Here is a 27,147-nt window from a genome sequence, read left to right on the forward strand (position 1 = left end):
GAAAATAAAGGGAAAACCAGAAACAACCAGAGGAACAGAAGAGAAAGCAGAGACAAGGAACGGAGATAAAAGAGCGAAGCAGAAGAAAGGAACAGGACAACAGGAACGAGCGGCTCTGCAGGGCGGGGGGCGAAGGAGGCGGCAGGAGGAGCAGACCCACCCGCCCGGCCCCTGGGCGGCCGCTGCTGGGGAACAGCGGGGGAAGCAGCAAAACCGCCCCTGCCTGAAAACCAAAGCCCCCAACCAAAGCGACCGCCCCCGGCCCCCGCCCCCAGCCCCTGCAGAACAGAGGCGAGGAGCGGCGGGAGAGCCGGGCGAGCTGCTGGAGGGCAGCAGCCGGAAAAGGCCCCGCAGAGCCGGGCCCGGAGCAGGGGTGCCCAGGGACCCCCGGAGCCGGGGCCCGCGGGGCTCGGGGGTCCGGGTGCTGGGGGGGCGGCGGGGCCCCGGGGTGCCGGGGAGGGGGCCGCCGTGGGGCCGGGGAGCGGGGCAGGTTCGGGCGGCCGCCCCGCTCGGGTGCCCCGCGTCCCCGTCTGTCGGACGCGGAGCCGGCGAGGCAAAGGTGGGGGGCGTCGCTGCCGGGGCCCTCGCCCCGGGGGTGCGTTTTAGTGAAAAGGGGAGATTTATATGAACTTATATGAGATTTATATTTTTCATTTATATGAAAGGGAGGTTTCTTCCAGCCGCACAGACCGCTCCAACGGCACGCTGATTCTCCGGTTACTTATCTTCACCTGCGCGTGCCGTGCCTTTCACGCACGAAGACGAGAGAACGCCGCATCGGCGGGCAAGGTCTGTTTACCAAGACGCCGTCACCTCTGCTTCCAGGGTGCTGCGGAACGTATGGAACGACGGTACTTCATATAGGCGGCGGAGGGGAACAGCCCCCCGGTAGTCGCAGAGCGGCGCGGACTGCCGAGCTCGTGCCCTGCGACGCCCTGGCCCTCGGCACGCCAGGACGCCTTGACAAAACCAAACTGGAACACGACAGCTAAAAAGCTAACGTAGCTTACGAACACATCTGCAGCAAAATCTCAAATTCAACGATTTTTAGCTGAAAATAGAAGTTGTTATGATTTAAAAACGCAGTTGGAGCGGGTTACCCTGCGTATGCTGGTGTGTGGTTAGACCGGCTGAAGAGGGAGCACCTCGAACGCTCCGAACACTCCCGCTGCGTATCTCAACAGGCGTTCTCCTAACGCACTGCAATTCTTTTTCCCTTATTTCCGCTTTATTTCTCTTTGCCATTTAAAAACGGCAAAAACCGCTTGAGCTGCGCTCGGGTAGGAATGCCCTTACGGTAAAGAGGGACGCGCCCCGCTCTGCGTCGCGCAGAAATCCTCTCGGAACGGGGGTCCCCCGGGGGTTCTCTCGCGCGTCTGGCGGCAGAGGGAAGCGCCAAAGCGCAGAGAGGGAGCCAGGCGGCAGGAAAGCCGGGCTGCGCCCTCCTTCATCCTCATCCTCTTCCTCCGTCGGGATGCTGAAAGGACCGGTCTCCACGGCTTTGCCTCCTGCCAGCTGAGGCGCAGCCAGCGCAGAGGTGTCGGAGCCACGTTGGGGTGCTCAGAGCTGGAGGAAGGTCACGGGAAGAGACGCGGGGAGAGGCCGTTTGTTTGGCAGCACCTAAAACCCAAAGGCTGAGGCTCCTGAAAAGACGCTTTTGGCCTTTCCCGCGCGCTTTGTGTCTCAGGTGAGAGGAAGCTTCGCATTTGCATTTGCCTGCAGGGGCCTGGGCGAGCGGCCGAGGTGTTTCTCATAAGGGAGTTTACTCCGAATAACTTTGCTCTTAGCCCCCTTCGCTAAGGACCCAGTCCCCGCGCTGAGCGCGCCGGGACGCTTTGGAAACATCCGAGCGACTCTGGTCCGCTGCAAACGGCGTGGGAGATAAGCAAGGCGCTTAGGACTCTCAAAACGCATTTTCTTGGGCTCAGAAAGCGCTCTTGGCTTTTAAACGCAGTTCCTCAATTGCTTAAATGGATTTCTTTAAATTGCTTTTCCTCAGAAGCACGAACCCCCTCAGCGGGCGCCGAAATAACGTGAGCCGCCCGCGCTGGTGTTCGGCCTGAGGAGCAGCGGGGAAAGAGAGTTTGGTCCTGTGTTTTCAGCTGTGCTAACTCTAACGAACCACCACGTTGTAACGGGTTGTGACTACGCAGCACGCGGAGGGAGAAGGCTGCCAGGGAACGGACGGCCGTCCCACGCCTCCCTTGCTCGTATATTTTTTCTGTAAGTCTCCGTTATTGACTACAGCAGAAGGAAAATCCTGGGCCACGTGGCCAGGCTGTGCCCGTGTGCCTGTCCCCGTGCACCGGCTTTCCTAGGAAATAAAAGGAGGACAACTTCGAGTGGCTACTTCAGGTTTTTAACTTTTTTTTTCTTTAATGCTGTTATTAAAATGTGTTTGAGCTTCTGCATGAGGAGTCTCGTCTCACAGCGCGGCTCTCGCGCGGCAAGCGGCGTGCTCTCCCGTCTCTTACGGCCGTGTAGCGATGGTTTGGGACAAACCGAGCACAGGCAGGTCTGTGCATTACCTGCCCTGGGTTCTGTAGAGATGGTTTAAATAATTTGGGATTGGTACTAGAACGCAAGAGATCCCCTTGCAGCCTTTTGAGGGTGATCACAGTGTAGAAGCCTTGGTATTTGGGTCCAGGACCTGCGTACCACGCAACACACAAAATTAATTTATTTCCGTGTGCTGTTATAGTTTTCATTTCAGGAATACCCACGCAATCTTCATGTTAAATGCAAAGCAGTCATCCTAGACGGAGGGAAAGGAGTAGCTGTGACTCTTCCCTGCAGAGTCAATGGCTGTCCTTTCACGTGTGTGTACCTCCGGATTGATCACCCATCAGATTTCAAAGGGGTTTTGCGCTTTCCTTACAATGGGGAACAAGGGGAAAAGTAACAGGCGAAAATACTCTGCATCGTACCCAAAAGAAACGGCGTAAAAGCCTGTAGCGTTAATCGCAAGCGGCAAACAGATAAAGCTCCTCCTCGTGCTGAGCCACCGCACCTCCTCCAGCAGCGTCGCAGGCGTCACCTCCAGCCCCGTCCCGGGCGTCCTGGCTCGCGGCACCCCTGGCCCTCGAGGCATCCCCGCCGCCAGCCTTGAAGTCTGCTCAGCGCGAGGCCAGCCGCGTTCTTTCGAACCCGCGGTCAGCCCCGCGTGCCGTCAGCATCCCCGGCGTGTCGGCTGTGGCTCGACTCCGAAGGAAACGGGGACGCCGAAACTCTCCTGGTCCCGCGAGAGGACACCTGTGCTCGAGGGGAAGCGGGTTGGGGCCACAGAGAGCGCCCGGGGCTGCGCTGCCTTTCTTTCTGCGGATTGCTCCCTCCGCGTGACTCTGTGAAGAGCTCGGTGACCACTGGTGAAAGCCACAGAGAAAGCAAGGACGGAAAGCGTCCTTGCAGCGGCCGAGTCTCGCCCTGAACTCCTGGTTGAAAGCAGGATTACGGAATTACGACGTTCACGAGGAAGCGCTGCCTGCAGAGCGCGCTGACGGCCGGCGGCTGCCCGGAGAACCCGGGGAACGACGGGAACAGTCGCGCGTGCAAGCAGGAGCCTTGCTTTAACGCTCCCTGGTGAGACGTGCCCGCTCCGGGTGCCGCCAACCACCCGCCTGCCTCCGTACCCACGGAAAGCAAAGGACCGAGGGGGGTAAACGCTGTTTAAGCAAATGAATTTAAATATTCCACAGTATTCTGACAGTCTTACTGAAACCTTGTTTTGCCTGGCTTTTACCATTGCTGTCGCTGGGGAGAACTCTGTGTGCGTACGTACGTAAATAGAATACTCGCGCACATTAAGTTGAAGATTTGGAACAAGGGGTGGGCAGTTTCTCGCCAATACCGGAGCATTTGACTTCAAAAATTCGTGGCAGTTTTGTTGTGTTTTTTCTGTTAAACACCGATGGTTTGCTGCGCTCCAGCGGCTGTTTAATAAAAGCCTTGTGCAATGCCAGCTACTGCTCAGGGAAAGCTGCGGGGAGGTTAGTTCTGTCCGGCCGCAGAAAGGTTCAACCGGCTTTGATGCGTTCTACGTTATTTTAATTGCCCCCATTTTTGGGCGTAGCACTGGAGGTAATAACATACAGCCTTCTCCGCTAGCAATAACAGACACAAAGACGAGCGTGGCAAGAAGCCTGCAGAGGTGAGGCTGGTATCTCCGGCCCCTGGGGGAATGACGGTGGGGTGAAATCGCTGGGGCAGAGCCCTGTCGTGCTGCGGCCAAGGGCAGGGTTAAGGAGAAGATACCTGCCTCCGGACGCTCCTCAGGTTCTCCTCCGTGTGCTTGGTTTGACTGGGGGGGGGTGTTTTGTGTTTATTTTTATTATTATTAATTGCTCAGCCCTGCTGATTAGCACAGGGGTTTTTTATTTTTATTGCAAAACAGACTGTTGGTGAATGAGAAAGGCTGGGAACTGACTCCCCTTATTGGCATTATTTCAAGGAAGAGTCCTTTAAGGGTCTTGGATTCATAGATGTCTCTCTCTCCCTTTCCCCTCACCTTGATATTCTCCAACTCAGAGCTGAGACCCCCTCCTGCAGAGCAGGGAGGTCTGGGTGCAGCCCCTGTCCTTACGTATGCCTGGTACCAATGCCTGAGAAATGATTTTTTTATGCCTTGTGAACAAATAACAGTGTTGACTAACCTGGAGGGGCTCTACCCTTTAGCATGTGTTCCTATAGCATTTTAAAATACGCCTTGGAAAGGAATAGGCTGTCTCTCCTCTGACCTGCGGGGAACGCGCTGTTTGGACACAACAGGTGAGAACAGGACTGGGCAGCACCAGCACCACGGTGGGATGATCCTCCCCTAAACACCAGCTCCTGTTCTCTTCATGACTCACGTTATTGCATCCACACCTTCTCCTCCCTTCCTGTATGAGGTCTGCCCATGGGTGCGCAAAGGCCCCTCCGCAGCTTCTCCGTGGCCGCAGCGAGGGGCAGGAGCTGCCAGGCTCCCCGCAGCCCCTCTGCAGCGCGTTCGGAGGAGGACAGGAGCCCCTCTTCTCGGGGATGGGACCGGGAAGGAGATGCGGAGCGCGGAGCCCGTACGGCCGTTGCTAGTTCATGGTTCGAGCAGGGGTTGATCCCGCGGCTGAAGCCGGCCTGAGCCGAGCCAGGACAGGGGCTGGGACGCAAAGTCCAGAATCACAAGAGGAAACGCTTCTTTGTGCGCGTGAGGCGTCCCAGCCAAACTGGAGCACCCCCACATGTGGGTTCACCCGGGGTTCTCGCACCCTTCAAACGCTCAGGTCCAACACGTTGGACTAATCGCTGGCACCCACGCTGCCCATTACTGATCACAGGAAACCTTGGCAAAGCGACTCTGCTTCTGCAGCCTTCGTGCTGCTTGTCTGTTGGTCCAGACCCCCCTGGAGCCCGTCTTGCCAGAGTCACTTCTCTGGGACGCCAGCCGCCGCCGAGAGGGTTTCCCAGCCGCGTGGGAGGGGCTGGGATGCCGGCATTACCTTGGATCCCTGGGGGTGTCCTTTGTCCTTCAGGGACAGCTCTCAGCTTCCACGAAGCAAAGTGCTTATGCCCAGGGCCGGGCCCTCCTTCAGTTTCTCCAGTAAAACCGCACCAGCTGCTCACGCTGCGTAGAATGGGAACTCGTACAGATTAGCAAAGTTCATAGGCTTCAGCAATGCATTGCTTCAAAGCAGTATTCAAGTGAGCAATCTTAAATACAGTGCTAGATCCTAGGAGCTGCTTGGTTTTCCGACACGAGGTGGAATTCAGCAAGGAGCAGTAGCTGTGACGGTTAAAAGGAGCCTGACTGCGCGATGCACGAGAACGAATGCTCTCAAAAACACGTGAATTAGACATGCTGCAAGTCGCCAAAAGTAGATCTACTGAAGGCATTCTGCTTCCCCTTTGCTAAGCAGCACAATTTTTCTAGTGCTCTGAAAGGTTCCATAGCCTTTTTTAGCTTTCTAGAAGATAAACAAAATACTGGGCAGGCAGAAGGGCTTGAGGGTAGACACGTGGAGAAGTGTCATGGGAGCTGTTGATGCTGGGTTTTGTAGTCTTTGAGCCACTGTTTTGTGGCTCATTAGAATGGTGGAATTGTCCTGCACGCTGGCAGTCGGAAACTAAACAAGAGTATTTCTTCAAAACGTGTACAGCAAGTACTTATGCAAAGAAATCCCTTCTAAAGAGCAGCAATAGATTTTTTTAAAAAAATTCTGCCCTAACTACTTAAGGCAGCACTTAAAAGCAGGGAAGAGAAGAGGGAATTTTACTGTGCAACCATTCATCCTTCAGTAGAAGCGTTTCACTGATGAGGCATCATGACTTTAAGGAGGGCAAGCATGGCAGGCTGGCCTGTGCCAGCCCCTACGCAGAACTGAAGTGCAATGCCTCGCAAAGCTATCGCTGCGGTTTGAAATACATCTGCGCGTCCAGCACCGCAGTTCTTCTGGTACAATCAGACACGATTTTTGTTTGCGCAGGGTTGGAGACGTACGGGTGTGGGCACGCCATTCTGCGACCTGCTGTTGGAGGCACCGTCCCAGTCTCCTCTTGGGACCAAACCGCTCTGCATCAATAGTCACGCACTCCGTGATGGAGGCAGACAAGCACAGCAGCGTGCCCGTTTCAGGGCTGGGGTGGGAGCACTTGCACAGGGAGCTGGAAGGCAGAGGTAGGAGGTTTGGCTCTTCTCCATGCAGGCCAGGAACCTGAGCTTAAGCATCCCTCGTGCAATGGCAGGGCCATAACCGTTGAGTAAATAATGGAGACGGCCTTTCTCTGGTTTGTCACTGAAAAACTAAGTAGGGAAGGATCTAGCTTGCGTCCCAATGCAGCTCAAAGCAATTGTCAGAATCTCCCCAATGACAACAGCAAAAGGACACCTTTCCCTGGGCACCCATCAGCTGAAGGTGCCAAAGGCTGAAATACACCACGAGGATTAATTAACACAAAGCTGAGGGCAGGAAACATTACAAGTCTCTTCATTTAACTGAATGGATGCCTTTGATATCAATATGCGAACAGATACAAATAACAAAGGCTTAAAAGTCCTCGGCTGATGCTTTGCTGATCTCCTCCTTGTCATGGGTTTCTTAAGATTAGGACCCTGAGGAACACCAAGAGGCAGCCCAGGCAAGTATTAACTCTATAGTTATTTAACTATAGTTAACTTGTACAACAGCAGCTATACATCTTGGTGTTTGAGTCCTAGCACATTCACACCCCTCTATAAGCGCCGTTTCCCAGTTAAGACCAGCTTTTCCCACGCAGCGAGGCAGAGCTGCTTTACGTGCCCCAAGTCTGACACTGTCTGCCAGAAGGAATCGGGGGGGATGTTTGGGAGAGCGGGAGAGCCAGGGAGATGAGGAGCACACGGCTTTCAGTAAAAGGCCTTAGCAGCTCAGGGTGGTGAAGGCTTTACAGCTGCCTGCTCCCCAGTACAGCAATCAGTACCAGTAGTGTAGGGAGAGGAGAACTTTATAGAAAGAGAAGTTACCTCGGTGTTTCTTTGACCATCGCGCTCGTTGTCTTGTCTGGAGCCAGGACCAAAGCGGTCCCTTGGCCATCCAGCCATGCTCCCTGGTCAGTCTGAAGTGAAACACGGGCTGGAAGCCAGCTGCCACCTCAGATCAGCGGGGCTTCACTGGCCGAGCGATACCTCAGTTGTGTGAAAGCAGCAGCCAAAGGTAAAAATACCCCTGGAGTAGCTGGGGCAGCCCCACCTGGGAGCAGCAGGGCCAGCACCCCACCCCACAGCCCAGCCCGCTGCTGGGAAGCTCCTGCAGTTCTGCCTGGGCTCCCAGCGCCAGCAGGGAGGGGGGAACAGCCCAACCCCAGTTAAAAGCAGCCCCCACCCCACTCACACCAGTACCCCCACTTGCAGGGCCCTCCCCAGGGCCCTCCCCAGCGCTCCCCAGCACGGCGTGCGACCGGCAGGCTCTCGTCCTGCGCGCGGAGCCGCGGCCTTTAGACCGAGCCTCTCCGCAGAGAAGGCGAGGGTAGCTCGGAAATCCACAGCGGGAACCGGGGGGAGAGAACAGCCTGCACAGCCCAGGTTAACCCCGCCGGCCCTTGTGCCCAGGCTACGGGCTTTGCCTCGCCTCTCTCTGCCTCCCCAAAACCCAGCTCCCCCCCGGGCCCCCCACCAGAGCTGGCAATGCTCACCCCACCAGGAGCCCTGGGGGCCCTCTGCCCCCTCACCTGGCTCAAGGGGGGAGGGAGGGAGGGGGGGTCCCAGAAACCCCCGGGGTGCTCCAGGCCCAGCTCACACCTCCACGTCCCGAGCACCAAGAGAAGCCCCAGGGCTCCGACTTCACCCGGAGAGAGCGTCCCTGCTCTCGGGGGGTCCCCACAGCACCTCCCCGGGGGTACGGGCTACCAAAACAGCCCTGGGGCCCGAACCAGGCTTAAGCAGGTCACGGTCACCTTGCCAGAGAGGAGGAGAGCAAGGAGCTCTGCCGGAGCTACAACCGGCCCCAGCGTTTGGCCCGGCTGCGTCACCGGGGTACGCCCGGTGCCTTCTGCCTTTTCAGAAGCCAGCAGCAGGGCAGGGTTTGCCGGGGGGCTGCGTTCTTACAGGCTCGTTAAAATCCCCGCACACGGAGGTGGGCAGACAAGAATCTGAAGTCTCTCGCACGGCCTTTACCATAACGAGTCTTTCCCCTTCCTCTCCCTCAGTTTCTCTGCAACCCACGCTCTTCCAATGAAAGCGGGAGCCCCGTTTTTAAAAATCCAGTTAAATATCTAATTCAAACGAATTTTTTTCAAGACAGTAAGGGTCACGCCTGGGATGTTAACAGCCCTTCGTTCTGCAAAACAGAAACCTTAAAAGTGAAAAAACCAGACCCTCCCCCATGAATCAACCCTGCCTAACAGGGTGTACTTGAAAGAGAACATGCTCCAGCCGTATTTTATCACCCAGCAGAAGTCAAAACCCCAAACACTAAGTCACATTCTGCCACCAGCTCCAGTAACGCACTCCAGTAACGCACACAGATTACAATAAAACCGGGAGACCAACAAACCCAAACCTAACAGCAGCAGGAACCCAGAGCCCCCCATACACAGCCTCACCCTACCTACGCAGAAGTCAAAGGCACTCTGAAGAGAAAGACGGCAAAAAACCAGCAAGACCAACAGAAAAAAAGAGGACTCGCACCACAGCTACCCCAGAAGGGAGGAAGCAGCCCCCTGCCCCGAGCTTAAATGCAGCCCTGGGGCCAATGGGGAAGGGCGTGGGGGTGTGGGGGCTCCAGGTGCGGCCGTCGGGGTGATGGGGACCTGGTGGGTGCTCCGGGTGCCTCTACCAGCAGCTGGAACCCAGCCGCTCTGACGTCCCGCTGACACCTCGGCTGCTGGCTTCCAGCAAGGCTGCCGGCGTCCTTGGGAGCCGGGGGCGAGGCAGGAACGTCATCTCAGCTAAGGACGCGTCGAGGCGCCTTCTCCGCAGTGACGCGCGATGCGGGCGAGCGGCGAGAAGCGCGCGTGCGGTGTGCGTGCCGTCCAGGTACCCTACGCGCAGCGGTCTTTGTGATCCACGTCGTTAGATCTGACTCTGCGGTCGGTTCCGTCCTTTTTTTTCTCACCATAGTAGGAAAAGAGCTGACGGGCGCAGACCGTGAACGGCGCGCGTACCGCTTGATTTGCCCGCTGCCCTTCCAATCCATCAACAGCAGGGGAAATTAGAAAGACCCATTTCAAATAGGCAATGTGGGGACAGACAGACAAGGGAGAAACGTTTTCAGCTTCTCCAGATCCCAGACCCATCCCAAGCACGTTAAGTACCAGGCCGCCACGATTTGCGGCCAGCGGCGCGGACGGCTGCAGCAGAAGCGAGGAGGTCGCTGTGCGTTCTGCGCAGGGGTGGGTGCATCAATCTCACGCTGAGATTAGGGACGTATATTTTGTTCTACGCCTCAGAATACGTCGTGAGGCTTGTAACGGTCCCGTCTGGGCTGACGAAGGAAAAAAAAAAAACCATCTGAAATTTGAAACGCCTCCTTCAAAAGAAGCTTTTTCTGCCAGGAAGAAATGGAAATGTCCCCGCTGGGCTGGAAGTGCTGTTTCTGTGCGTGTGCCTGCGCCGAGATGTGCGGCTGCCTCGGCTACGGGAGTCTGCAGCCAGCAGAGCGGGATTCAGGTTTGTGTCCCGGCGAGTCGCTCACGCTTGCGACGGCGTGAATATTTGCCTTCTTTTCCTCCGAACGGCTCAGAAGGTGTGGATGCACTGCGGGGGCTAGCTTGTGGTCCAATCTCTTCTCCTAATTTGGAAGTCTTTTAGTTGTTGAAGGGGAAGTTGCTGTGCAGGAGATGAACAGGGCTTGCGGTTATAGGCTTGGTTTTGTTCTCGTAGGTCCTGACGCAGACCGCGACGTTGCTGCTGCGTGGGATGTCGTCGTAGACGCTTGCGATAGCCTCCGAGGACGGCGATCCCCTCTCCTCTGTATTCCGGAGCAATCGTTCCCAACATACATCCAGCTCAGGGCGAGCGCTTTTGTTTTTATCTTCGAATAATGTGCGTGTGTGCGAGCTGCAGCTTGCCTGCTTTCTGTCTGCCGCCGCACCTATTCGAGGGGGTTCCCTGTCCTCTCAAGCGCGGCGTCGCGGGCACGCGCGCCATCGTCACGCGCCGCGCGAGGGCTGGCTGAGAGGGCGGGACGGCCTCGGCAGGTGAGGGAACGAACACGGAATCAAACCTCATGCTGCGTGTCAGGCCGTGATTTCCATGGCAGCAGTGATTTCTGGCCGTTACGTCTGGGAGCTGCCAGTGAGAAATACCAGGGAAGGAGGAAGCTCTGGGTTTAGTAACGCAAGGAAAGGAAGCGCGAGGTAGGAACTCGGTGGGATCTTAGGACAGCACGACGTGAAGTCTTTCTGATGGAGATGGTGGTGTTGAAAGGAGTATTAGCTAGCCTTCACCCGGAATAGCCTGCATTAGCCAAAGCCCACAGGCTCGGGAAAGGTTAATTTAAAACACATTCAGAGAGATGCTGCTGAAGGAGGGGAAGAGGACGCCCTTTGTAGGAGAGAAACTGCAAAGAGCTCCCCGTTGTGCAGCCCGTGCAGCACGTGCTGAGGCAGGATCTTGGTTTTCGCTGTTCTTGAATCGCAGGAGTAAATGCCAGGAAGCAAACCCAACCTGTTTAGCTACGAGAAAGTACTGCAGGGGTACCCGCGGGTATAAGCTGGCAATGAGCAAATTTCGGTAGGAAATTAGCAAGCTTTTTCATGGGAAAAACATAAGCAAAAATTACCCCCAAACATTTCTAATATGGGATTTTTTCAGCCAGGAAGAAATGCTCCCTTGCGAATCCTGAACCCTCAGTGAAGCCAGTGAGACTCCTGGGCAGCCGTCCTGACGCGGTGACGTGGGCTGGGTGTGAGCAACTGCGCTCTGACCTGTGCAGGCAAGAACGGAGCGAACACTGGAGAAGGGTTCTTGAACGGCATTTCAAAAACTGAAACGGCCAGCTTTTGCGCTTCACGCTCTCCTTCCTCCCGGTGCGGCACAACTGCCCTTTCTCTCCACCTTTTACAGGATGAGCATTTAAAAGGAAACTATTCTTGGCTACGCTAATTTTCTATAGCCAGTGCCAATACCTGTAAGTGGAGATTTATTTCGAGTCAGATGCAGGGTTGGGAGGAAAATGGGCCTGGGATGACTTTGCTGGTGTCTGGGGAGTACGGACTTTTTTTGGGGGGGGAAGAAATGAGGGAAGCATTACTTCTAGAAACTGAGTTCAGAAGCTTAGGCGGGCTCAGCAGTGCAGACCCACGTGCGTTTAGGATGTAAGATGTAGTGTGACGGCAGGACAGCAGAGGAGTTTGATCTGAGACACTTGAGACCCTCAGCATCTGGCGTCGTTACCCAAACGTGACATTATGCTGTACTGCCCTGGTTTCGGCTGAGGCAGAGTTAATTTTCTTTGCAGTGGCTGGTATGGGGCTGTGTTTTGGATTTGGGCTGGAAGCAGTGTCGGTAATACAGGGATGTTTTAGTTGGTGCTGCACTGCTCAAGGCCTTCCCAGCTCCCTGTGCTCTGCCAGGTGCAGAAGAAGCTGGGAGGGGGCACAGCCCGGATCCTTGACCCACACTGGCCCAAGGGCTATCCCGTACCATACGGCCTCGTGCCCAGTACAGAAACCGGGGAAGAGAAGGAAGGGGGGACGTTCAGGGTGTTCAGGCCCTCGCCGCCTTCGGGAAACGGAACTACTGACGGCAGTCACGCTACCGGAGCCAAGGAGCCCGGGGCCACCGGCCGCGCCGGCACCGCCCCCGCCGCGGGGCGACCCAGCGCCGGCTCCCGGGGCGGCGGTGCTGCCTTCCCTCCGCTAGGCGGCGCCAGCGGGCGGGGCTGCTCCCGCCCCGCCTCCCTATTGGCCGTTCCCCGGAGGCGCCGGCACCGCTGATTGGTCGTTGCGGGTGGGGCCGCCCCCGCTCGGCAGGGGCGTGCCGGCCCCCGAGGCTTCAAGCAGCCCCGGGGCGCAGTACTGCTTGCCACCGGCAGGGGGCGCCTGTGCGGCGGGAGCAGCGCGGGACGCGGCGGCGGGCGCCGGTAGCGGCGGGGCCGGGGGGGCCCTGAGGGGCGAGAGGGGGCCCTGACCGGCGGGAGGGTCCCTGACTGCTGGGGGAGGGTCCCTGACTGCCGGGGGGGGGTCCCTGACCGGCGGGAGGGTCCCTGACTGCCGGGGGGGGTGTCCCTGACCGGCGGGGGGGGTCCCTGACTGCCGAGAGGGGGTCTCTGACCGGCGGGGGGGGGGGGTCCCTGACTGCGGGGGGGGACCTGACCGGCGGGAGGGGTCCCTGACTGGCGTGGAGGAGTCCCTGACCGGCGGAGGGGTCCGTGCCGTGCCCGGGCCCTCGGGGCCCGCCTCCGGGTGACCTGGGGGCCCCGCCGTTCCCCTGGCGAACCCCGGGCCCGGTCAGGGCCGGGGGGTGGTTGGGCCCGGCCGCGGCTTCTGGGGGTGTCGGGGCCCGGGCGGGGTCTGAGGGGGTGCCCGGCGTTGGCGGTGGCTGGGCCCCCCGGGTTGGGGCGTGGGGGCGGTGGGGCCCGGGGCTGGGGGTGTTGGGGCTGCTGGGTGCCCCCGGGGCGGGGCGGCGGGTGGGGGCAGCTCCGTCCCCGAGCGGCCCCGTGGGGCTCAGCCGGGGCGCGGGTCCCCCCGCACTGACGCCGCTCGCGGGGAGGGTGCACGGGGAGCGACCCTGGGTGCGAGGCCCGCGGGGCGGCTGTGGGTGACCGTCCCCCGTGACCCCCCCGCGGCGGTGGCCGGGGGGGCTTGTGCCCCACTTCTCATCCCGGGAGCTGCTGCTGCTGCTCTTGGTAGCAGGGAGCTCCCGGCCGGTGCTGAGCCCTGCTCTTGTTGCTGGCTGCGCGTGTTGGGAAGTACCGAGGAGTTCCATCTCCCGGCGCTCTGCTCGTCCTGGCCCCTTGTTTTACGTGTTGTACAACCGGGGCGATCCCGTGGGCGAGGCGTGACGTGACATGACGTGACGTGCGCGGGCACCGCTCACGCTTCGCCCTTCCTGCGTCGGCAGGAGAGACGCTGCACAGGCCCATCGGCACAGGGGTCTGTGTTCTGGTGGGATCCCCAAACTGCACACGGGGACGCAACACCTATCCCTGTACTGCACCGCGTTTCTGGGGGTCGGTAGCGACTCGTACGTGGGGCGGGCGGCAGGTCCTGTCCTCTTTGGGGCGCGGGGCCCTTCACGCTGCGCGTCAGCAGGACGAACCCCTTTGCTGCTCCTCTGCTTTTCAGGCTGCGTCCCAGGTGTGTTACGGCACCGTCACCCGCACACCCGGCTCTCGGGGCAGGGTTTCGGGTACTGCTGCCACAGGGCCGTGTGCGTGCTGCTTCACCGTCACGTTCGGTTCCCATCGGCACCGCTGCTGTTTTTATTGTTCCCAAAGCCACTGCCCTTGCACGTCCCCAGCGGGGGCCAAAGCGGCCAGGACACGGGCGTCCCCCGTGCGGGCCCAGGGGACGGGGGGCTTTGGGGTGGGGGCCACGACTGCGGGTGCTGCCGTGCTGCGAGGGCTCTCGGGGGCTGGCAGATGCGGGTGGGCGCGGGCTCTGCAGCGATGCTGGGAGCCGTGTCTGAGGTCTGCTTGGGTGGAGTTAACGCATTTTTGGTGCGGATTTCATGGACCCTGCGTAATGCACGCACTGCTGGATTTGCCAAGATCCCAAAATGAGACATTTTATCTTGATCGCTCTGGGTTGCAGCCACTTCCAGCCCCGGACAGGCCAGGACGGTTTGGGCTGCGCAGGCAGGGCGTTCCTTGGACACCAGGGCATGGTCTTGGCATCCCAGCCCACAGCCTGGATGACTGATGGATGTCAGAATCTCCTGGGGGTCTCCAAAGAGGGGAAGCAGGGGCGCTCGGTACTGCCTGACCATGGTAACAGGAGGCAGGAGGAGAGCCACCAAGAGCTGAGGCACCTGAAATGGCTCCACCTGTCTTCTGTTGCCTGGGTTTGTCCACAGTTTCTTCTGGTTCTCAGCTTCAGGTGTGGGCGGTTACTTTGAAGAAGGAGTTTTGTTTCTTCCTTTAAAAACCCAAGAGCTGCAGCCGGCTCCCAGCAGGGCTGGGGCTGGGGCTGGGGCTGGGGCTGGGGGGGGTCAGGTCAGGTCCCCTGCGCTGCTGGGGCAGCGGGGCTGGGACCAGAACTGCTGCAGTGGTTTTTCAGGTCACCCGAACAAGAACAGCCTTTCTGGAGGGGTTTCTGATGAGACCAAGGGTGTAATTAAATGCATTCTTGTCTCCTTTTGGTTAACAGTTTATTAGCTGATGTGCTTAAGCAGCTGTTTACCAGTCCCCTGTGCGTGCTTGCTAGCCACGGGTTACGGTTAAGGTGTAAAGTTAAAACTTAACACTGAAGGTTGGAGTTTTGACTTTGCACAGCAGTTGTATTTGTGCCTTGAATTTTTTACCACGCTTTTCTTCTCCCCCCCCCAGAAAACACAACATTTTATTGTTTCCCGACCCTCTGTAAGCGCTTCCCATCCACGTGCCTGACCCCACAGTCTCTCAGCTGCTGCGTTTTTGCCAGGAGCCCACGAGTGACTGTGGGCAGACACGACGCTGGCTGCTGGCCGCGATGTTTCCTGGCTGTGGGAGCTGCCATTGCCGCGCTGCCTGCGCTCTGGCTCTGCCGCGTGCCGGGCACGAGGGCCGCTGGCTCACAGGGACGTCGGGGCAGCCACGGCTCGGGGGAACCGGCTGACGCTGCGGCTGCTCCCACCACGGTGAGTGGGGACTTTGGTGGCGGCTGCGGTGACTTTGCTCGGGGCGCGGGAGAGAGGAGTGGAGCTCCTGGGGGTCTGGGGCTACCGCAGACCCCTCGGCCGAGTCCCGGGGGCTGACGCCTCCCTGCGGGACTCGCTCCGAGAGGCCTCGGGGAGCCCCGGGGGCTGCTCCAGGCAGCGGCGTGTGCTGCGCCTGCCCCCCTGCCCGGGGGCGTTGGGAAAACGCCCTTCCCTAACGATGGCATCAACGATGGCATCAGTCGCTCTTTATCGTATGAAAGCCTATGAACTTTGCTAATCTGTACGAGTTCCCATTCTACGCAGCGTGAGCAGCTGGTGCGGTTTTACTGGAGAAACTGAAGGAGGGCCCGGCCCTGGGCATAAGCACTTTGCTTCGTGGAAGCTGAGAGCTGTCCCTGAAGGACGAAGGACACCCCCGGGGATCCAAGGTAACGCCGGCATCCCAGCCCCTCCCACGCGGCTGGGAAACCCTCTCGGCAGCGGCTGGCGTCCCAGAGAAGTGACTCTGGCAAGACGGGCTCCAGGGGGGTCTGGACCAACAGACAAGCAGCACGAAGGCTGCAGAAGCAGAGTCGCTTTGCCAAGGTTTCCTGTGATCAGTAATGGGCAGCGTGGGTGCCAGCGATTAGTCCAACGTGTTGGACCTGAGCGTTTGAAGGGTGCGAGAACCCCGGGTGAACCCACATTTGGGGGTGCTCCAGTTTGGCTGGGACGCCTCACGCGCACAAAGAAGCGTTTCCTCTTGTGATTCTGGACTTTGCGTCCCAGCCCCTGTCCTGGCTCGGCACGGGCCGGTTTCAGCTGCGGGATCAACCCCTGCTCGAACCATGAACTAGCAACGGCCGTACGGGCTCCGCGCTCCGCATCTCCTTCCCGGTCCCGTCCCCGAGAAGAGGGGCTCCTGTCCTCCTGCGAACGCGCTGCAGAGGGGCTGCGGGGAGCCTGGCAGCTCCTGCCCCTCGCTGCGGCCATGGAGAAGCTGCGGAGGAGCCTTTGCGCACCCACCGGCAGACCTCGCGCGCCTGAGTACGAGCGCGCCCCGTAAAGCAGGGTTTGCCTGTGGGGACGGGTTTCGCTGCCTCCGGGGAGCCAGCACCACGGCCACACCGACGAGGTCGGGGACGGCCGGGCTCCTCCGATGCTGCGGTCACGCAGGGAGACGCGATTGCACCGGGGCTCCCTGGGCATGGGCAGCTCCCCGGGCATCCCACAGCAGTGTGTTTGGGGGTGGCTCTGGGCTCCCTGTGAAGCCATTGTTTCACTTAAAAACCTATTTTTCAGCTCAAAACGTGCTGCGGTGGGAGCAGAGGCCGCTCCGGGGATCCGCACCGGCTCCTGCAGCCCCGTCGGTGAGATGGTGAAGCCGGCCTGGCTGGGCACGGGGAGCGACGGCTTTCCCAGTGCCGCTGGTCCCTCGGGAGGTGTTGGCGGCACAGGCGACGCTGCGTGGCTGTGCTGACGCGCGGGGAAGGCTCATCCCGGTGCCTGGGCGAGGAGCACGGCGGCGGGGACGTGCCTGGTGAGGTGAGCGCCCCGATACAGCAGCCGAGCGGAGCTGCGCAGTGGGACCGGGGCGCTCGGCTCCCGGGGATCTCCGGGTGCCGCAGGAGGCACCAGGGTCCCCAGGGTCGCGGGCCAAGCCCCGCACCCGCCCGGGCAGGGTCCCCCCGTGGCCAGAGGCCAGGCCCTGGGGGACCCCTTGGTTCCCATCCCTGCAGCCCACCCTGAGTCAGGGCTGTTTTCAGGGGGCCGTGGCTGCGAGGGGCATTTGGGAGGTGGGAGTGGGTGCTGTTGGGGTCCGTCCCCGGCCTGGGGCTGCCGGAGTTGGTCTGTGTCGCTGCGCAGGGGGGTTCAGCCAGATCCTGGCTCTCGCCCACCCTTCCGGGGAGAAATGGGACGTTTCTGGTGTCCTGTCCCCGTTTCTCCCTCCCATCACAGGTGCCCAGGGAGCAGCAGGGTTTGCAGGGCAGCAGCTCCGGGGGCTCTTTGGGCCGTGCTGCCAGGAGCCGATTGATTGTCCCATGTCTCTTCCTGCGCAGGGACGGACAGACAGACGGAGGAGCCCCAGGGACACACGAGGGATGCGGAGCCGCAGGAAGAAGCTGGGCTGCCTGTGCCGAGGCCAACACCGGCCCGGAGATGCTGCGGGGACTGCACGGCTCCAGGCCCAGCTGCTGGGTGGCCCTGGCTGGTTTCAGCTCCAGGCCCTGGGTTCTGCACCCGTTTTGTCGAGTCCAGCTCATCCTCGGTTTCATCTCCAGCCCACTGCAGCTTGTGCTTGTTAAAACGATCTTGGCTTTTGACGAGGTCGTAAATCAATCACTGTCACAACGTGTATATGAATATTAAATGTCATAATTGTACACACATTGACTAATTAGTTGGTGTTTATTGTTCAGTAACCATCCGGGGGGTGGCACACACCTTGAATAAAGAGTTGGACGTGCGCAGAGGGGCTGGAAAGCGCCTTTCGCCCCAGAGACTATCTCAAGCGTTTAATTCGGCCTGGTGCATGCCGGCCTCCCCAGCTTCGGGGACCAACGCGACCGGACCCCCACCTCCGGCGGGGGTCCACGCACCCTGCCCACCCCCCTCCCTCCCTCCCTCCAACTCCCCCCGCCTCCCCCCCCCCAAGGCCCCCCACCTCCCCCCCGGCCCCGGGTTTGGCCCCAGAAACACCCAACTGGGGCTGCGTTTCTGAGCCCAAACACACGGGACTCGCTCCCCAGCCCAGCCCCGGCAGCCCCTCGCCCAGCCCCGGCCCCAAGGCCCCCTTCTCGGCCCGGGGAAGCGCCCGGCTCGCTCCGTGCTGCTGAGCCCCGGTCTCGGGAACCGGCTCTCGCCTCCCTGACACCCGGCCGAGCCCCGAGCCCCCAGCCCCGCGTGTGCTGTCGGGACGGGCCCGGGAGCCCCAGTGGGGTCGGTCGGTGCTCGGCACTGACCCGGGGGACCCGGCCCCGTGTGGCCGCGGGGCGCCGGGCTGCGGCCCTGCGGGCTTTATTCCCCGGCGCCCCGAGCCCCGCCCGCTCCTCCGCGGAGCCCCCGGCAGCGCGGCCGCCCGGGCAGCGGCACTCGCCCCCCGCCTCCGCCCCGAGAACCCCCGGCAGCCCCTTCACCGCCACCGGCCCCGGCCGCTGCTCGGCCCCGGGCTCACGGCTCCGGCCCCGGCTCCCCCGGCCCCGCTCCCCGGCCCCGCCGCAGCACAACGAGCAGCGCGCGCGGGCGGCGGCCGCGGGGCTCAAATCTGCTCGGCCCCGCCCCGCGCAGGCGCCCTGCGGCGCCGCCCGCTCGCACCCGCCCCGCGCACCTGTGCCAGACCCCGCCCCGCGCAGGCGCACCGGGCCACCGCCCACTCGCCCCGCCCCGCACACCTCTTGCAGGCCCCGCCCCGCGCAGGCGCACCGAGCCGCCGCCCACTCGCCCCGCCCCGCGCACCTCTTGCAGGCCCCGCCCCGCGCAGGCGCACCAGGCCAACGCCCACTCGCCCCGCGCACCTGTGCCAGGCCACGCCCCCCGCACCTGTGACCGCCGCGCCCCGCGCAGGCGCGCGGAAGCCCCGCCCCTCCGCGCCCCGCCCCGCGCAGGCGCCTTCTCCCCCGCCGCCAGAACCGCGCCGGCACCGGCAGAGGCGGACGTGAGGAGCGGGGCGGGGGCTCTGGGCGGGACCCGTGGCCCGGGACGCGGGGAGGGAGCTGCGGCCCGGGGGCTCCTCTAGGGGCTGTGCGGAGCTGGGGGCTGGGGCTGGGATTTGGCCGCTGCCGGGCCTCGCCTCGCGGGCGCGCGGCCCTGGCGGTGCCGGCGGTGGAGTCCCGGCCTGTGTCCGCCGTGTCTCACCCGAGCCCGGCCTCGCCGCCTCCGTCCTGGCGCCGTGGCAGGACGAGCTGGGCCCCGGAGCCGGACCTCGGGCGGGGACCGGGAACCGAAGTCCCGCGGGTGCCGCCTGCGCGGGGCTGGGGCTGCCCCGCCGGGGCTCCGGGCACGGTCCCGCTTCGGCCGCGGGCGGCCGGGCCTCGGCCGGGGCACGGAAGGAGGCGGCGGCTGCCGCAGGCGCTGAACAAAGGCTGGAAACGGCGGGGGCCGCGACGGGCTCCCTCTGCCGCGGGCCCAGCCCTCTCCCGCCCGGCCGGGGCAGCCCGGCCTGCCGCTCCCGGGGCCAGAGAGGGGCTGCCGGCCCTGCCCCCGCAGCCGCGGCCCGGGGGGGCCCGGGAACAGCCGCGGGGCTCCCTCGCTGTGCCCCGAGCACCGGGGTGAGCCCTGGACCGGGCCGGGTGAGCCTGGTTTTGAGCCCGAAATGCAGGACTTGGGCTCCCTTCCTCCTTTCTCAGCTCTCACACGGGCCCGATGAGCCCGGCCTCAGGGCTCCAAAACACAGGACTTGGGCTCTGAGCCCTCAAGCTGGCCAGGTGAGCCTGGTTTGGAGCCCCCAAAATGCAGGACTTTGTGGGCTCTAAAGCTGGCCAGGTGAGCCTGGTTTCAAACCCCAAACGCAGGACCTGGTCTCCAGTTCTGAGCCCTAAATCTGGCCAGGTGAGCCTTGTTTGGAGCCCTCAAAATGCAGGACTTTGTGCCCTCTAAAGCTGGCCAGATGGGCCTGGTTTCAAGCCCCCAAAACACAGAACTTAGTCTGTTTCTAAGCTCTAAACCTGGCCAAATGAGCCTTGTTTGGAGCCCCCAAAATGCAGGACTTAGTCTCTCTTTCTGAGCCCCAAAACTGGCCAAATGAGCCTGGTTTCAAGCCCCCAAAATGCAGGACTTACTTAGAAACAGAGACTAAGCTCTAAACGTGGCCCAATAAGCCTGGTTTCAAGCCCCCAAAACATAGCACTTAGTCTCCCTTTGTGAGCCCTGAGCCTGGTCTCAAGCCCCCAAAACGCAGGACTTAGTTTCCACTTCGGAGCCCTAACCCTGGCCACGTGAGCCTTGTTTGGAGCCCCCAAAACGCAGGACTTAGTCTCTGTTCCTGAGCCCCCAAATTGGCCAAATAAGCCTGGTTTCAAGACCCCCAAAACGCAGGACTTGGAGACTAAGCTCTAACCCTGGCCAAATGAGCCTTGTGTGGAGTCCCCAAAACACAGGACTTAGTCTCTCTTTGTGAGCCCCAAACCTGACCAAATGAGCCTGGCTTCCAGCCCCCAAAATGCAGGGCTTGGTCTCCACTTCCGAGCCCAAACACCAGGACTTGGTCTCTGCTTCAAGCCCCCAAAACGCAGCACTTAGTTTCCACTTCCGAGCCCTAAATCTGGCCATGTGAGCCTTGTTTCGAGCCCCCAAAACGCAGCACTTGGTCTCTCGGAGCCCTAAACTGGCCCAATGAGCCCGGCTTCAAGCCCCAAAAACCAGGACTTAGTTTCTGGGTTTGACCTGCAAACCGCAGGGCTCGGGCTCTGGGTCGGAGCCCGCTTTCCAGCCGCACCGGGCAGGACTCGGGCTCGGTTCCGGAGCCGGGCCTGGAGCCCCCGGCAGCCGTTGTCACGGCCCGAGCCCGCGGGGCGCGTCCGCAGCCCCGCCCGGGGCTGGGCTCCCCGACCCGCGGGGCTGGGTCCCCGCTCCCAGGCCCGGCTCCGGCTCTGCTGAGCCCCGGCCCCCGCGGGCCCGGCCCGGCGCCCCGAGCCCCGAGCCCGGCCCCCGCCGGAGCCCCGACCCGACCCGCGGGACCGCGTCTCGGGCCCCGGCAGCGCCGCCCTCGCTCCCTGCTCGGCGCCCCGAGCCCGGCCGGGAGCCCCAGAGCCGCTTCCCGAGCTCCGCGGGTGGGGCCGGGGCCGGTGCCGGTCCCGGGAGCCCCGGCGGCGCCGGGCGGTGCTCGGGAACGGGCCGGGGCGGCTCGGGCGGGGCCGGGGGCGCCGGGCTCCGGCCCTCGGGGCTTTATTCCCCGGCGCCCCGCGGCCGCGGCACCCGGGGGAGCCGTCCCCGCGCCGGGACACCCGCCCCCGCCCGCCTGGCCCCGCCCCGCCCGCTCCCTTTATGGGCATCGCCCCGCCCCCTGCCCCGCGCCCCGCCCCCTCCCTTTAGAGACACCGCCCCGGGTCCTGCCGCCCGCCCGCTCCCCGCTCGTCCCGCGGCGTCAGCGGCGTCACTGCAACGCCACACATCACCCCCTGGCTGGCTGCAGGCCGTGACGGCACCCGCGCGCGTGTGGCGGCGCGGAGCGGGAGGGGCTGCTCGGCCCGGGGAGAAGCGGCGTCGTGGGGTCAGCAACAACCGGGGGGACGGGGGGGGATCACGGGAAATAAACCCCGCACCCCCCGCAGCAGCTCACGGGTGACCCCCACCGCGCGTGGGGTCTGGGTGCAGGCACCGCCTCTCTCTGGAACGCTTTTCTTCACCTCTAATGGGGTGTAAGGGACGGTGCTGAGACTCGACATCACGTTTATGGCGGCGTTTTGATCCTGATGGCCCAGGTGGAACAGAACAGCAACAGAAATGGAACAGAACGGAAAAGCTCTCCTGCAGCCCCCAACCACAACGCAACCCAGCAAACAGAAGGCGGTTCCCAAGTGCCTCGTAAGACTCAAATCGTTCAGCTTGGTCAGGAAATAAGTACTTTTTTCCTCATTAACACTCATAAACCCTACCCTTTCAGGGTAAGAAACCGGCCTTTCGCGTACGCCCGTCCGTCCTACCACCACGAGAGGCCGACGCGGGGGAAGGGAGGCCGCATCCGCCGCTTCAATCTCTGGTCTTGGTTCCCGCTGCCGCTTCTCTCTCCTTTTCCTCGCGCTTAAGGCAAAACACACCAAGCCGGGGGTCAGGCGTAAATGCCGAGTCCAAAAAAAAAACAAAACCAGCCAAACTATTTTTTACATCGGTTTCAATCAGGACTACTCAGTTCTTGTTATTTCGACTGGGGCGTAGCACTCAGGAGCGGCTTAGGGGAGGCTGCTCTCCGCGCCGCACGGCCCCGGGGTTTTTCCGTGGGCACGGCCTAAAGCAGCCTCCTGAGAAAAGCCTCTTCACCTGCCTCCAGCCCGGGGCTGGCCAGATAAATCCCACCGGCGCAGGGGAAAGGGGAGCCCGAGCCTGGGGAGAGAAGGGGTTGGACCTCGGGCACACGGCCGGAGCAGCAGCGCCGAGCGGGACGAGAAGCCCCCAGCTAGCCATTTTGGGGAGGAATACGGCCGGAAGGGGCTTTTAGTGACAAGCGTGATATAACCCGGCAGCCCCGGCTCCGTACAGATGCCACCGGCCATGGGCACAGACGAGGCCGTCGGCTCTTGATTCCCAGTCTCCAAGACACGGCTTTCCCTACACCAGCCCGTCCCTGGCCAGCCACCCTCTTCACTCGAGACGGCTTTTCTATTTCCCGAGCCACAGAAAAGAGAAATCAAGGGATTGCCGGGAGAGGCGGCCGGGGCTGGGGCGGCAGAGGCCGATGCACCCCCCTGCCCCCTCCCAGCCGCCACCGCCCCGGCCCCGGTTCACTCACGGCGTGATGGGACGGCCGGGGGGAGCCGAGGGGCTCTTGACTTTGTGGGTGGTTTTTACGTGGCCTGCATCTGTATCGCTGATGAAGACACCCAGTTTTGCATCCCAGGCGTGGAGAAGCGCTCTTCTTCTCTCAGGACGGAGCACGGATGTGCTCCGTCTTCCCTGCGCAGGTTTAAGCACAATTCCCAGCTTGCTTCCCCGTCAAATCCTCCTATATCTATACATATAGACACATATATAAATTCCAGTAACCTTTGTGCAATACTAACTCCATCCTGGCTGCTTGCCCAGATGTGACTTTTGCTCCTTCCCACCCGTTACTCACCGAGCTGGGTTGACTTTGTTGTAGTTTCTCAAATAGGACAGCGCGCAGCCGAGGCACAGCAGTCCCCGACAAGACGGAATTGGGGTTATCGGAGGGGACCGACACCCGTGCTGGGCAGCAGGGGCACAAGGCAGCCCCCGAGCTCGCCCGCCTCCTTACCGTGCTCCGGGGAGAGGAGCGATGGGGAAGTCTCTCTCCCGGGTGCCTGCAGCGGTGCGGGGGGCCGGGGGTGGGAGGACCCCTCCCCAAACCCCAGCCCACCCCCAGCAGCCCAGGCTGAGCCCTGAGCGGGGTCAGAAGAGGCACCCGCAGATGAGGGGAGCCGAAAAACCAACCCTGAGAGGCTGCTGCTGGAATTCACGAAGCGTTTATGCCACCGCTGACTCGATGCCTCGCTTTTGCAGCGCCGGCTGCGGGGCCGAGCTGCCCGCCCGCACAGGGAACCCCCGGCACCCCCGAAAGACACAGCTTTACCCCTGGTGTGGGCTGCAGGTGCCCAGGCTCACCGTGCCAGTGCGGCATTGACGCGGCCGCGGGCGGGGAGGAATTCCCATAAACTCTTCTCCCCTACCGACGTCCCTGCAGAGGCGGGGGGGACCCCGGTTCTGCGCGGCCCCGGCAGCCACAGCCCCCACGGACCCTTCGCCGGGGCGAGGGGGGCTCCCCACGGCCAGCACGGGGACCCCCAAAGCCGCGGCCGGGGCCCCGCTGCCCCGGGGATGGCCGCAGGCTCCGGCGACCGAGAGCTGCCCCGGGGCGAGGGAGGGCAGCGGCAAAACCCAGACCCCGGGCACGGCTTCACCGCACCCCGGGGGGGTCAGCAGCACCCGGCCCTCCCTGCACCCCGACGGCCCAAAAGCACCAGCACATCCCCTTCTGCCCAGCCCAGCCCAGCCCAGGTGCGGGGCCTTTTGCATCGGCCGGGAGGGCCCACACCTGGGGGGCTGCCCCAGCTGCGGGCGGGGAGGCTGGGGGCGGAGGAACAGGAAACCAGGGAAAAAAAGAAAAAAAAAGGAAAAAAAAAAAGAAAAAAAAGGAAAAAAAAGAAAAAAGAAAAAAAAAGAAAAAAAGAAAAAAGAAAAAAAAAGAAAAAAGGGAAAAAAAAGAAAAAAGGGGAAAAAAGGGAAAAAAAATGGAAAAAAAGGAAAAAAGAAAAAAAGGGGAAAAAAGGGGGAAAAAAAGAAAAAAGGGAGAAAAAGGAAAAAAGAAAAAAAAAGGGAAAAAAGAAAAAAAGAAAAAAGGAAAAAAGGGAAAAAAGAAAAAAAGAAAAAAAGAGAAAAAGAATAAAAAGAAAAAAAGGAAAAAAATGACGAAAAAAGTAAAAAGAAAAAAAGGAGAAAAAAGGAAAACCTGAAAAAATAGAGGAAAACAGAAACACGGAAAAAATCAGGAGGGAAAATAAAGGGAAAACCAGAAACAACCAGAGGAACAGAAGAGAAAGCAGAGACAAGGAACGGAGATAAAAGAGCGAAGCAGAAGAAAGGAACAGGACAACAGGAACGAGCGGCTCTGCAGGGCGGGGGGCGAAGGAGGCGGCAGGAGGAGCAGACCCACCCGCCCGGCCCCTGGGCGGCCGCTGCTGGGGAACAGCGGGGGAAGCAGCAGAACCGCCCCTGCCTGAAAACCAAAGCCCCCAACCAAAGCGACCGCCCCCGGCCCCCGCCCCCAGCCCCTGCAGAACAGAGGCGAGGAGCGGCGGGAGAGCCGGGCGAGCTGCTGGAGGGCAGCAGCCGGAAAAGGCCCCGCAGAGCCGGGCCCGGAGCAGGGGTGCCCAGGGACCCCCGGAGCCGGGGCCCGCGGGGCTCGGGGGTCCGGGTGCTGGGGGGGCGGCGGGGCCCCGGGGTGCCGGGGAGGGGGCCGCCGTGGGGCCGGGGAGGGGGGCAGGTTCGGGCGGCCGCCCCGCTCGGGTGCCCCGCGTCCCCGTCTGTCGGACGCGGAGCCGGCGAGGCAAAGGTGGGGGGCGTCGCTGCCGGGGCCCTCGCCCCGGGGGTGCGTTGTAGTGAAAAGGGGAGATTTATATGAACTTATATGAGATTTATATTTTTCATTTATATGAAAGGGAGGTTTCTTCCAGCCGCACAGACCGCTCCAACGGCACGCCGATTCTCCGGTTACTTATCTTCACCTGCGCGTGCCGTGCCTTTCACGCACGAAGACGAGAGAACGCCGCATCGGCGGGCAAGGTCTGTTTACCAAGACGCCGTCACCTCTGCTTCCAGGGTGCTGCGGAACGTATGGAACGACGGTACTTCATATAGGTGGCAGAGGGGAACAGCCCCCCGGTAGTCGCAGAGCGGCGCGGACTGCAGAGCTCGTGCCCTGCGACGCCCTGGCCCTCGGCACGCCAGGACGCCTTGACAAAACCAAACTGGAACACGACAGCTAAAAAGCTAACGTAGCTTACGAACACATCTGCAGCAAAATCTCAAATTCAACGATTTTTAGCTGAAAATAGAAGTTGTTATGATTTAAAAACGCAGTTGGAGCGGGTTACCCTGCGTATGCTGGTGTGTGGTTAGACCGGCTGAAGAGGGAGCACCTCGAACGCTCCGAACACTCCCGCTGCGTATCTCAACAGGCGTTCTCCTAACGCACTGCAATTCTTTTTCCCTTATTTCCGCTTTATTTCTCTTTGCCATTTAAAAACGGCAAAAACCGCTTGAGCTGCGCTCGGGTAGGAATGCCCTTACGGTAAAGAGGGACGCGCCCCGCTCTGCGTCGCGCAGAAATCCTCTCGGAACGGGGGTCCCCCGGGGGTTCTCTCGCGCGTCTGGCGGCAGAGGGAAGCGCCAAAGCGCAGAGAGGGAGCCAGGCGGCAGGAAAGCCGGGCTGCGCCCTCCTTCATCCTCATCCTCTTCCTCCGTCGGGATGCTGAAAGGACCGGTCTCCACGGCTTTGCCTCCTGCCAGCTGAGGCGCAGCCAGCGCAGAGGTGTCGGAGCCACGTTGGGGTGCTCAGAGCTGGAGGAAGGTCACGGGAAGAGACGCGGGGAGAGGCCGTTTGTTTGGCAGCACCTAAAACCCAAAGGCTGAGGCTCCTGAAAAGACGCTTTTGGCCTTTCCCGCGCACTTTGTGTCTCAGGTGAGAGGAAGCTTCGCATTTGCATTTGCCTGCAGGGGCCTGGGCGAGCGGCCGAGGCGTTTCTCATAAGGGAGTTTACTCCGAATAACTTTGCTCTTAGCCCCCTTTGCTAATGACCCAGTCCCCGCGCTGAGCGCGCCGGGACGCCTTGGAAACATCCGAGCGACTCTGGTCCGCTGCAAACGGCGTGGGAGATAAGCAAGGCGCTTAGGACTCTCAAAACGCATTTTCTTGGGCTCAGGAAGCGCTCTTGGCTTTTAAACGCAGTTCCTCAATTGCTTAAATGGGTTTCTTTAAATTGCTTTTCCTCAGAAGCACGAACCCCCTCAGCGGGCGCCGAAATAACGTGAGCCGCCCGCGCTGGTGTTCGGCCTGAGGAGCAGCGGGGAAAGAGAGTTTGGTCCTGCGTTTTCAGCTGTGCTAACTCTAACGAACCACCACGTTGTAACGGGTTGTGACTACGCAGCACGCGGAGGGAGAAGGCTGCTAGGGAACGGACGGCCGTCCCACGCCTCCCTTGCTCGTATATTTTTTCTGTAAGTCTCCGTTATTGACTACAGCAGAAGGAAAATCCTGGGCCACGTGGCCAGGCTGTGCCCGTGTGCCTGTCCCCGTGCACCGGCTTTCCTAGGAAATAAAAGGAGGACAACTTCGAGTGGCTACTTCAGGTTTTTAACTTTTTTTTTCTTTAATGCTGTTATTAAAATGTGTTTGAGCTTCTGCATGAGGAGTCTCGTCTCACAGCGCGGCTCTCGCGCGGCAAGCGGCGTGCTCTCCCGTCTCTTACGGCCGTGTAGCGATGGTTTGGGACAAACCGAGCACAGGCAGGTCTGTGCATTACCTGCCCTGGGTTCTGTAGAGATGGTTTAAATAATTTGGGATTGGTACTAGAACGCAAGAGATCCCCTTGCAGCCTTTTGAGGGTGATCACAGTGTAGAAGCCTTGGTATTTGGGTCCAGGACCTGCGTACCACGCAACACACAAAATTAATTTATTTCCGTGTGCTGTTATAGTTTTCATTTCAGGAATACCCACGCAATCTTCATGTTAAATGCAAAGCAGTCATCC

This window comes from Mycteria americana, chromosome 4, assembly GCF_035582795.1.
Source record: "Mycteria americana isolate JAX WOST 10 ecotype Jacksonville Zoo and Gardens chromosome 4, USCA_MyAme_1.0, whole genome shotgun sequence".
Lineage (NCBI taxonomy): Eukaryota > Metazoa > Chordata > Aves > Ciconiiformes > Ciconiidae > Mycteria > Mycteria americana.